Raw genomic sequence first — 12,117 nt, forward strand, 5'->3', positions numbered from 1 at the left:
CCATTGGATACTCTTTCCTGCTTTGTTAAAGAGTAGCTGGCCATACATTTGTGTGTCCATTTCTGGGTTCTCTATTCTATTGCATTTATTTTTTATTTTTAATTAATCACTACAGCCAACCTGCGACTTGAACTCACAACCCCAAGATTAAGAGTCGCAAGCTCCACCGACTGAGCCAGCCAGGCGTCCCTCGAAAACAATGGAAAAAGTGCTATGGACAAATGCAGAGAGGGACACTACAGAGCTAAGCAGGGCCTGAGGGCTCGTGGTGCTCCAGAAACTGGGATTGGAAACAGGGTGAAGACTTCATTGACTTCATGAGATCAAGCGCTGAACACACTGCAGTGGAGATTAAGATAGAGAGCAGTTTTCTTCTTCAAGATTGTGGACAAGGGCTGTTTCCTTTGCTGTCAAATATCACCCTTGTCCTACAAACATGAAGACCCTCAGTGTCCTGAGAAACAGTCATAAATCCATAAATAAAAAACATATATAACTAAACAGTGCTAACAGAATAATCTGGAAAGGCCTTAATGTTTAAAACTGTAAAAAAAAAAAAAAAAATTCCCCAAAGGCAGAACTATCATCCACAAAACAAGATGAGGAGTTTATAAGAACAGAAGAGTCAGAAATGAAAATGAACCTATGGGAAATCTTGGAAATAAAATAGAGTCACAAAACTTAAAAATATAAACGATGGGCTAAATAGTAATTTGGCAAGAGCCAAAGGGAGCCATAATTAATTAGAAGATAGAATGAAAGGAATGTTCCAGGATACAAAGACAGAGAGATGTGAAAAGTGAAGAACAATTTGAGAAATATGGAAGAATGGGATGCAGGACATTAAAAAAAAAAAAGTTAAAATATTAGAAATCACTAGAAAGAAAGAAAGATAGGCCAAGCAGATCAGTAGCAGACCCCTCAATCATAGCAGTAGAAACCAGAAAACAATGCAGTTAATTGCTTCAAAGTCCTGAGAGGAAAATAAATGTAAACATAAAATTTGATACTTGGAAAAATTGCAAAAACATTAAATGGGCAATTTTCTAGTAATATAGTAATTTGCCAGAATCGACTTATGAATAAATAGGAAGCATATTAAGTGGGGCCTAGAACCATGCAAAGTCATGAAATCAGTAGTGAAAAATTTCCTCTCTTTCTCCAAAAAGGTCACCAGGCCCATATAGTTTAGGAACCAGTCGTTGCAGATCTTAAAAAAAAAAAAAAAAAAAAAAAAAGAAAGAAAGTAGTATCTACTTTATACAAACTGTTTCAGAGAAGAAAGAAACAGGGAAACCTATCTATCAGGCTAGCATAATCTAGATGCTGTATCTAAAAGGTTTCGTTGTAGAAACTGCACCCCACATTCATAGCAGCTGTTTTATCTGGGGGGGATGGGAAGGAGCATAGCCTTGATGGTTCAACAGGGCCTCAGCTTCATCAATCATATTTTAATTCCCTTATTTAAGAGATGTGAAACAATATGACAAAGACATTAAGGATTGTTAATTTTGTGTGGTAGGCACATTTAAATGTTTGCTACATTTCTAAATTTTAAAATTTCCTTCCAAAATATTTATAACAAATGATGTTGCTGTTCAGCTTTAATAGCAGACAAAATCATCCCTTTAAAGCATTTTATGTACCAACCCCCAAAACAGCTGTCAGACCTGGTCAGTAGTAAGAAGCCTAGAATGTACTATCTTAGATCAAGAAATCCTGAGTAGTTCAAATTAATCCAGGCCTTGTGAACAACACCATCTTTTTTCATGTAAATTGGTGGAAGGTTTGAGAGTTTTATTCTTTAAAACACAACTCTCCAGTGTTGAACAGTTATTAATCAACAAATCATTTTTACAGACATGTATTTTTTTAAGATTTCTTTTTCTTATTTATTTATTTATTTACTTTTTAAAAATTTTTTAATGTTTTATTTATTTCTAGGAGAGAGAGAGAGAGAGAGAGACAGCGTGAGCAGGGGAGGGTCAGAGAGAGAGGGAGTCACAGACTGAAGCAGGCTCCAGGCTCTGAGCTGGCAGTCAGCACAGAGCCCGATGCGGGGCTCGAACCCACGAACTGCGAGATCATGACTTAAGCGAAAGTCGGATGCTTAACCAACTAAGCCACCCAGGCGCCCCTCTTTTTCTTTTTTAAATGTTTATTTATTTTACGAGAGAAAGGAAGGTGGGTCAGGGAGAGAGGGAGAGAGAGAATCCAAAGCAGGTTTTGCACTGTCAGCACAGAGTAAAACGCGGAGCTCAATCTCAGGAACCGTGAGGTCACGACCTGAGCCAATATCAAGACTTAAGATGCCCAACTGAATGAGCCACCCAGGTGCCCCCAGACATATTTTTATTCAGGAAACTTCTGTGGGGCGCCCACTCCATTCTTTGCACTACCTGACCAGGCACTGGGTCTAGGGGGTGAGAGATTCAATCTCTTGTTCTTAAGTTGAGGAGACGGATAAGAGGGCCAATGCTGACAAAAGAGTGGAATTAGTAGTGCATTGGGCAGCATGGGTCCCAGCCTTAAAGCTCAGGGATTGTGATGTTTGAATCCAGTACTACTGTTCATCATCACACAAAAGTAGGTGGTGTTGAGGGAAGGGAGAAAGAATGTTCTAGCCAAAAGGAATGGCTTATGCACAACAGAGAGAACGTCTTAAGTGCTGCCAAGCTTGGGTTTGTTGCAAGGATGGCAGCGGAGTGTTTAGAAGCTAGATCACGGTAGGCTGTTGTCTCTGCAGCTGAAGGTTTGGAGCTTCATCTGGGAGCTACAGGAAACCACTGACACACAAAGCAGTGTGCTTGTCATCTGGAGTGCAGAGAAGGCAATTTCCATTCTGACCTCGATGGAAAGACGAATGGTAGGAAGCACAGGATGCGGATGTGGTACGGCCTGAACTTGAGCCTGAGCGGGGTCTGGCGCTGCACTCCCAGGTTTGTCACTTCATGTCTTATGTACTGATAGAGCGGACCTGATAGAGGTCGATTTGCCCTGGGAACCTAGCCACCTCCCGGGAGAGAATTCACTCTAAGAGAAGGTAAGTTGAGTATCACACGTTAGTCGTGAAAGGCAAGAAGTGAGTCTGAGATAACAAGATGCCTATTGCTTCTCCGTAGCCCCTGGCCGACCTTCCCCATGAACTCCTGCCTGGGAAGACCCTGGAATGAGAGCAAGGAGGTATTCCTGTGATATTCCTCAACAGGGTGGAACACACAGAGAGAGACATGCTTCCTCCCTGCCCCTCCTCATTTTGCTCCGGAAGGAAGTGTAACCCTGGTCCTCGCAATGGTCAAAATCTGCGGTAGTGAGCAGAGGCGGCTGCAGAGGAAAGGCATCTTGGAAGCACAAGACAAGGCAAGGCGCGGTGATGCCTGGGAGGTGCGTTCATCGGAAGTGGCAGGGATGTCTTCCGTTTGGGTTGGCAGCCAGTGAGCGGCTGGCAGCTCGGGGGAGTGCTGTAGCAGCTAGCGGAAGAGGGGCAGAGGAGTAGAAAATGTTAGCTGGCTGGATTTTTGTTCGCACAGAAAGGATACCCCCATGAGGACAAGGTATAATTGGCCCGAGGGGTGGGGACCCCCCTTTTCTCTTTACACTGGCAAATGAAGGCAAGAACCAGCAAAATGCAAGCTGAAGGGCCTGAACCACTTCTCCCAGATAAGCTGCTCAAAGTCCCAGAATATGAGCCCCTGGCAGCTTCACATCACTTACTGTAAAAGTGCAGGAGGTAAGGTTACTCCCCAGGCTCTAGAACAAGAGCCCAATTCCTCTCAGAGTTAGTACGTCCCTCATCCAAAAGGCAGCCTAGCCGGTAGCTTGCCTCCGGCTAATCTTCCCCACTTGGGGCACTTGGGTTTTGTCACTGCCTTTACAGAGGGCGGAGTTGGATTTTCATGATTCTTCACGACCTTGTTCTCTCTGCTGTAACAGCCATGGCTAAAGCCAAACGAACTCGTTCACACGGAACAGGGAGTTTTGACTCATCCTCATTCTTCGTGTTGAAACTGCAATTGTGTTAGTCTGACTGACAGGTTCTCAGAAGAGCTTCAGTGAAATCCTCGGTCAAGTTCACCAGGAAACAGAAGGTTTCGGGTTGGCGTGTCTGGCTAGTCTTCCCACTGCTGAATTCTTATTTCCCATCAGAAAAATTACAAAGCCAATCTGAAACCTGGGCGTGTTTGGAGGGCAGATGGTATTAGCCTGGTAGTAAACACATTTTTGGCCGCTTCTTTTTTCTCCCTGGTTGCTATGTTTAATGTGCTGAGAGCAAGCTGTTTGCTTGCAGAATCTTATTATAGAGCAGAAATATACTTGTTCCAGAGAAGAGGAATTTAATTGGTTCCAAGTCAAATGATGTTAGCAGGTGTCATCTCACCAACCCAGGACTTAAAATGGATTATTATTATTATTTTTTAAATGTTTTATTTATTTCTAGGTGAGAGAGAGAGAGAGACAGCGTGAGCAGGGGAGGGTCAGAGAGAGAGGGAGTCACAGACTAGAACAGGCTCCAGGCTCTGAGCTGGCAGTCAGCACAGAGCCCGACGCGGGGCTCGAACCCACGAACCGTGAGATCATGACCTAAGCGAAAGTCGGACGCTTAACCGACTAAGCCACCCAGGCGCCCCTAAAATGGATTATTATAAAAAGGACGAAATACACAGCTCTCCGGCTCTCACGCCTGCCTGTTAGGCAAGACTGATGCCCCTGTAATGTTCCTCCTGATTATTTCCAGCAACTTGAGGAGGTGGTTCATATGCATCCACGCACAAACCCTGTTGGCTACCACACACCGCTTGCCATATTCTTGCTCTTGAAGCTGAAGCTACTCTCTGCTATTATTTGCCTCTAAGGCCTGCACCGCTTAATACAAACTCCAGGTTAAGTCACCATAGGTATTGCGGGCTCTGTGACACCAGAAGGCAGTAATATTGCGGGTTCTGTGAAGGTGCCGAGGTCCGTGAGAATCTGTCTCTCTTGTTCAGTGCTCCACAATGTTGAGGTTAAATTGTTAGAAGAGCGATGGGGTTTTTATGCATAGCCCTGTCTCTCTGCTAGGACCCAGACTCGGAGCTGTAGTGAAGCAGGATGGGGAGTATGTGCGTATAGTGGCTGCGAGAATGTGCCTCTCACCACAGCAACGTTATTGGGGTGGACCCCAGCTGCCGTGCGCCGAAATCACACTTTTGTACGGAAGCTAGGCCTGCCATGGGCTGCTCCCAGCCAGTGATGAGCACGGGGGGATATGAAGGCCAACTCATCCCTGGGAGACGGGGGCGTCTCTGACGCACCGCTGTGACTTGAGGCTTCCTAATAGCCTGCTCAAACTATCCTTAGAACTGGATGCAGTTCGAGCGTATGAGATGCTTCTCCCCACCTCCCTTCAGTTTTTCCCCGTCTCTTTCTCTTGCTGTTCGATGACTCTCTCAGTCTCCCCTCCTCCCTCTGTATTTTCTCTCCCAGGCGTTTCCCATAATATATTTTTGTTCTGCACATTTACTCCCATCTTGGCATCTGCTTCTCATGGGACCAGCGAATCTGTGTGATGTGCAGTGGAATGACTGTCTACTCTCCCTGTTGCTGAACCACACGTATCTTCTTGACCACCTCCCTTCAGAGGAGTGTTCTGTCCCAGGTGGTGTCTAGAATCTTTTATGAGTAGGTCTGGCACTGACCTCAACTTCCCACACTCATGTTTGCCGGGCATGCTCAGACACGCCTGGGTCCCAGTAGGAGATATGATATGATGGAGGCTCAGCTCGGGCTGAGCCCCTTGTTATGCATTCTGGAGCATCTATTATGATACTTTGTTGGTTCGATCCATGGCTAGAGAACAAATAAATACAAGAGACTGTCCCTGCCTTTGAAATGAAAATCCAGTTAGTGAGACAAAAATCACACACATGCCACAAGTGTTTAAGATTACAGATTAAAAAGGAGGGCTCTGAGTGGCTCAGTCGGTTAAGCATCTGACTCTGGATTTTGGCTCAGGTCATGATCTCGCAGTTCGTGGATTTGAGTCTCACCTTGGGCTCTGCACTACATGTGCAGAGCCTGCTTGGGTTTTCTCTCTCGGTCCTTGCCCTGCTTGCACTCTTTCTTTCTCAAAATAAATAAACATTAAAAATATTTAAAAAAGAATACAGATAATAATCATTACTCTTCTAAGGGCATGGAGAGAACTTCAAGAAATAGGGTTTCCTCTTTCTTTGGGTTTGTACTTACATATTTGGAATAATGAAAAAAAAATAGCAGAGAGTGGTTTCTTTCCTTCTGAGCAGCTCCATGACCAGCTGGATGTGAAGATGTGAATGTGAGAAAGGCACCGTCAACATCATATTCATTACCATGACGTGCTAAGAGCTTATCACCTTTCATCAGGACTTACGGATTTCTTACTGATTTTTTCCCATTGTGTCATAGACTTGACACAGAACTCATGGACTGAGTTTACTTTCCAAAGGAAAAAGGTGGATGGAAATGGGGAATAAATAAATTGAACAAGCTACATGAGCTCCTAACCAGGCACAAAAGCTCAACAGTAATTCTCAAAGGGTATTCTATTTTACACCTAAGACTGTATGGTGGTCGTGAGTGGGGTATGGGGCGCTTTGGAGGGGACATAAATGCCAGTTAGATCATCGGTATCAGTGTCAAGGTGATTATTATTTAGTTGACATTTTTGGCTCTTGGCTAAATTCTACGTTAATAGGCATAGAAATAATGTCAAGATTTTTTAGTACCTCTTCTTGTTGATGGACAGAACAGCACCTTGAAAGAACGTTGATACAGTGTAAGTGCTGTCACATCAAGGGAATTGCTCACAGAAAGGAAAATATCAGCAGACTTTAAAGAAGGCTAATTGAAAGGGATGCATTTGCTTTGGCACTGAGGTTTGAAATCTTGTTATTCTCATTTCTTAACTGAGTAATGTTGATTTTTTTAAAAAATAGATCTGCAGATCCTCCTACCCTTAGGCATTTGAATACTTGTCGGGCAACTGGACGGCTGGAGAGATTTTTCTGGAGCCATTAGGTCAAACTAATAAGCTGAACTCTCTCTCTTTTTTTTTTTAATGTTTTATTTATTTTTGAGAGAGAGATAGAGACAGCATGAGCAGGGGAAGGTCAGAGAGAGAGGGAGACACAGAATCTGAAACAGGCTCCAGGCTCTGAGCTAGCTGTCAGCACAGAGCCCGACGCGGGGCTTGAACGCACAAGCTGTGAGATCATGGCCTGAGCCGAAGTCAGATGCTTAACCGACTGAGCCACCCAGGCGCCCCCAAACTAATAAGCTGAATTCTCAATTAACTCCAGTCTCTATGACATCACAGGATAAGCCACTAATATGTAGAAGCTTCTGTAGGTTCTATCAGGGAATTTGTCAGTGTGCTGGCCATAGTCGTCCCTGGTATAAATTGGATAAACTTATATGGGACAACCAAGTGGACAAATTGAACTGACTCATGATTCAGCAGTAGGATTATCCCTCCAAGTTACATTGAAATTGGCCAGTTTGACCAAATTGACAGTGTTGGCAAGGCGGCCTGGGAAATGATAATGTTTCCCCACTGTATTTAATGTTTTACATATGATAGAGCTAATTCTGTTTTGAGTAATGTAAAAAATAAGTGCTTGTCCCATAAATGCAATGACAAACACATGGTATGGCATGAATTTGATTCTACATGAGTCAAAAAAGATACAGGTTTCTCAAGGATCAGATTCCTTTACCAAAAATATCTTGGGAATTTGAGATTGTATCTGTGCAGTCTAAACATGAATAAAGACTAGTAGGAAGGATTTTCCCCCCTTTGGATCATATGATTAACGACTGATATAAATTATCTTTATGATTTAATATTTTCAATTTTTCCATAATAAATATATTACTTTTTAATTGCCCACAAAATAATTTTGAGTGGTTAAAACAAGGTATGGGTGTGGCTTGGTGACCAAGAAAACAGTCCTCGCATTTGAAATGATCTGGCAAGGGCTTGGAGGCAAAAGACAGAAATCTGACTACATTTAAGAGGTTTGCCAGATGGCAACAGATAATTGCCAATGTTCGATTGCGCTGTAATTATTATATACTATCTGTCACTTCACCACACTATCTTTTTACAATGCATGTAGTGACAGAGTGTTGTATTAACATTCTCTAGCACTGGGTTTGTGTTGAAAATGAAGAAATGGAATGGAAAGTCTTTCTTTTAGTAATGTCTCTGAGTAGGAGGAACGGTGGAGTAGGTTTGACTATGAACGTACTACCCAAAGAATTTTGCTTGTTAAGCCTACTGGGAATGCCTTATTTTGATTGACCCTAATTGGAAATTCAGAGGGGGATTTGCTCTATTATCTATAAAGAAGGGATTTGCTGAGCAAACACAATTGCTGGGGTCCCATGCTTTCAAGTCCAGCTAAATACTTCAAGGGGCTCCGATGACCTCCAGACATCTGAAATGTTGATTCTAAACTCATCTCAACAGCCTAGTTTTCAATCACTGTTTATATTTCAAAGTTACACAACTCTATTTCTTGAGGACAGATTCCACAATTTATGGTTTCACTAGTTTCAACCCGCTTTCCTTTTGGCCCCTAGGTCTCTACAAAGGAGTTTTGCTGTATGGGTTTGCTGCAGTATTGATTTACTGACAGAGATATATAAACCAGGGCTTCCACAGCTGTTTCAGATGAAACTGTATATTAATGTGTAAACTTCCAGAATACAGCCTAGCTGGAATCGTATGCAGAGCAGGTGACTGAGGAGATCAGTTTCACTCCTTGGACTATGGTCACTTCTGAAGGAGCCAAAGATGCCTGTTGAATTCTGGTGCCTGTGCGGTTCGGGATGTGTGTGTGTAAGGCAGAGAAGTCTTTGCATTTCCAATAGTTAAGGATGTGGGTGGTAAAGTGAAGTCGTATTTTGACACCCTCACATGCTGAGTAGGAGGAGCGGCCAATTTCAGCACCCATCTGTTAATATCAGTCTATTATTGTTGGTTTATTAGGTTTCAAACACTTGTAGGAGATACTCACGAAGATGTAAAAGATGAATTTAAAATCCACATCCATTGTACCTAAAGTCAACTGGAAGAGAGCACCTGGAGTCCCTACGGGGTTATTACAGATCAGCAGCCAAAGCAATAGAGTCTTAGTCAACATCTTTCTTGCTCCCCCTAAACACAAATAGCCTCAAACCTTTGGAGGTTGTTCCTCTGAGATATTTCGTCAGTGACATCACAGTGCTAGCCACCTCCCTCAGACTACTTTAGGTCCTGCCCAGAGACGAGGACTCCAGAGAGCCTGGGAGACGAGCAGGAGTTGGAGCCCAAGTTGGAGAGAGAAAGGGAAGAAGCCTATTGCAGCCACTTGTGTCCTTGACCCTCCGCAGGTGACAGCAGGATTTTTATACTTAGCATAGAATGTGTGTGTGTGTGTGTGTGTGTGTGTGTGTACAAGTTGCAAATGAGAAGCACAGAGGCATGTTTCCATTTCTTAATGAAATAGGCAATACCTGTTGTACACAGTATTTTTTTAAAGATGTAACGAGTATTATTTATTCTTGCTTTCCTTTTTTTCCATCTCATGGTGTGCGTTTTCTCCCCTCCTAATTCTCGAAGCCTCCATTCAAAGAAAGTCAATGTCAATTTATTCAGAGCTTTTCTGGTTTTTATTTCACCCATATGGCAATCACTTTGGATCATATGGTGCGATCTTGACTCCAGGGAAGATTTACAACGAGGCCAAAATTGTCTTTGTAGGTAACAGCAGAAAAATGGAAGGTTGCTAATCTCAATTTCTGCCTAATTTTAGTATAAATGTGTATGAAAATACAGTCTGCTTTTTACTATTAGCATACGTGTTGATTAAATTGGGTTCATCAGATATTCTCACCTTGACTCTGTGCTTTCTTCATTTAAATACAAATATTTAAGTTCATCATCAAAGTGCAAGAAATAGGAAAAGGTAAACTGTAGGAAATGAAGAAATATATGAGATAGCCCATCCATTTGGAGACTATTGAGAGAAAAATGTAAAGAATCATAAAGCATAGTTTGAACAATAATTATAAAGCGACACCTGTATACTGTCACCCAGGTAAGACAGAGATCATTGCTGGCAGCCCAGAAATCCATTCTTGATCATCTCTCCCTTCTGCCCTACCTTACAGGTAATCACCATCTTGATTGCTGAGATCATCTTGTTCATGCTTTTCTTTATAATTTTACAACCTATGTCAACATTCCTAAACAATATGATTACATTCCTTCTTTTGGATCTTGTATAAATGGAGTCATAGTCTAGGTTTCTTTTGTAAATTCTTCTATGGCCTAAGAGTTATATTTGTGAGATCCACATATCTTATTGAGTGTTTCTATAGTTCATATATTTTCTTTGTTCTATAGCATTAAAATGTATGAATCTACCCAAATTCACCGTCTACTCCACTGTTGAACACCTGAGTTGTTTCCAGCTTGGGGATATTAATTTTGCTATGAATATTCCTGGCTGTGAATCCTGGTGCATACGTGCTTGAGTTTCTGGAGTAGAAGTGAAATGGCTGGAGAATAGAGAATTAGTATTATCAGCCTTAATTAAAAAATGTCAAATTGTTTTCCCAAAGCGTTGAAAATGTACACAAACTTTGGGTAGTCAGGACAGTTAACTGCAGTAATACCCCCTTCTTGTATCACTCCTGTGTAGTAACCATGTTCTCACAACTACTAGCAGTCTGGCAGTTCTAATTCAGCCTCTACCTTGCTGTGTGTCATTGCACAATCAACATAACTTCTCCCTCAAAGTCAGTTTCTCAGCTACAATTGTGGGACACGTAAAAATCATGGTAATGTTTGCCCAAGTGGTAAAGGTCACAGAGTTGTGAAGGTCACACAAACAGCGCTGTGGCCAGCTTTCAATAATATGCTCTGAGTATGTTCCTGTTGGACCACTCGCCATGAATCCTTTCATTTAAGAGCTTAATCTGCTAAGGAGATCTGGCGGGACAGTGATTTTGCCCTCCCTGAATTAGGCTCATCGTTATAAATAGAGTCTCTGTCTCTCTCTTTTTGCATACCTTTGTATTTCTTCAAAATGTACCCAAATAAATTAGGTTTGGACCAGGAGTTGATTTTATTTAAAAATTCATAGATGGGTGCCTGGGTGGCTCCGTCGGTTAAGTGTTTGACTTCAGCTCAGGTCTTGATCTTACGGCTCGGCTCGTGAGTTTCAGCCCCACGTTGGGCTCTGTGCTGACAGTTCAGAACCTGGAGCCTACTTCAGATTCTTTACCTCTGTCTTTCTCTCTACCCTTCCCCCTGCTCGCGCTCTGTCTCTCACTGTCTCTCTCCGTCTCTCAAAATTTTTTTAAAAAAATTCATGGAGAAAGAGTCTGCCTATGATTCTCTTTCCTTTGCCTCCAGGCTTCCTGGCTGGATTCATCATGTTCCTGTTCTTTTGCGGTTTTATGTATATTCTACACCTTCTCTCTACTTCCTTTATCCATTCATTTTCTTCCTTTACTTTCTCCTTCAAGAAAATCTGTGTAAAGAGTTTCATTGGCAATTTACTGTATTCTTCATGTGGAGGGCCAAAAGATGGGTAAGAATTAAAAGGAAAATGATACAAAAATCAGTCATTATCAGTCATATTTTTTTAAAGCAAGATTGAACAATCCACTGGCTGTCACCAGCTGATTTGAACTTGTATGTTATATTAACCATTACATAGTATGAAGAATGCTTACTTAGTTGGTTTATATAATTAATAATTTGGTCTATTAATAACATAATGAGCACAGTAATTAAAATTCATAATTCAGTCCGGTTAGATGTTTAAGAATGTCATTCAGGGTCAGCAGCACTCTCCACAATAGCTAAAACATGGAAAGAGCCTAAGTGTCCATCAACAGATGAATGGATCAAGAAGATGTGGTTTATCTATGCCATGGAATACTCCATGGCAATGAGAAACAATGAAATCTGGCCACGTGTAGCAACATGGATGGACCTTGAGGGTGTTCTGCTGAGCGAAATAAGTCAGGCAGAGAAGGACAAATATCATATGTTTGCACGTATAGGAGGATTAGGAGGAACTTGACGGAGGAACAAGGGGGAGA

At 42.2% G+C, this 12,117-nt stretch overlaps 1 protein-coding gene across 2 annotated transcripts in view; it reads left to right on the top strand.

Annotated features, from left to right (window-relative positions):
• Positions 1-3,321: 3,321 nt before the first annotated feature.
• Positions 3,322-12,117, top strand: part of SLN (sarcolipin) — a 10,930-nt gene continuing 2,134 nt past the window's right edge. The window contains exon 1 of one of the 2 annotated variants that reach the window (XM_039222828.1): positions 3,322-3,384. The gene's annotated coding sequence lies outside the window, so the exon portion shown is untranslated. Of the gene's footprint in view, positions 3,385-3,454; positions 3,555-12,117 lie in introns of those variants that run through there. The other variant, XM_039222827.1, reaches the window with a different exon arrangement.

The sequence above is a fragment of the Hyaena hyaena genome, unplaced genomic scaffold (genome assembly GCF_003009895.1).
Source record: "Hyaena hyaena isolate Hyena2069 unplaced genomic scaffold, ASM300989v1 scaffold_1190, whole genome shotgun sequence".
NCBI lineage: Eukaryota > Metazoa > Chordata > Mammalia > Carnivora > Hyaenidae > Hyaena > Hyaena hyaena.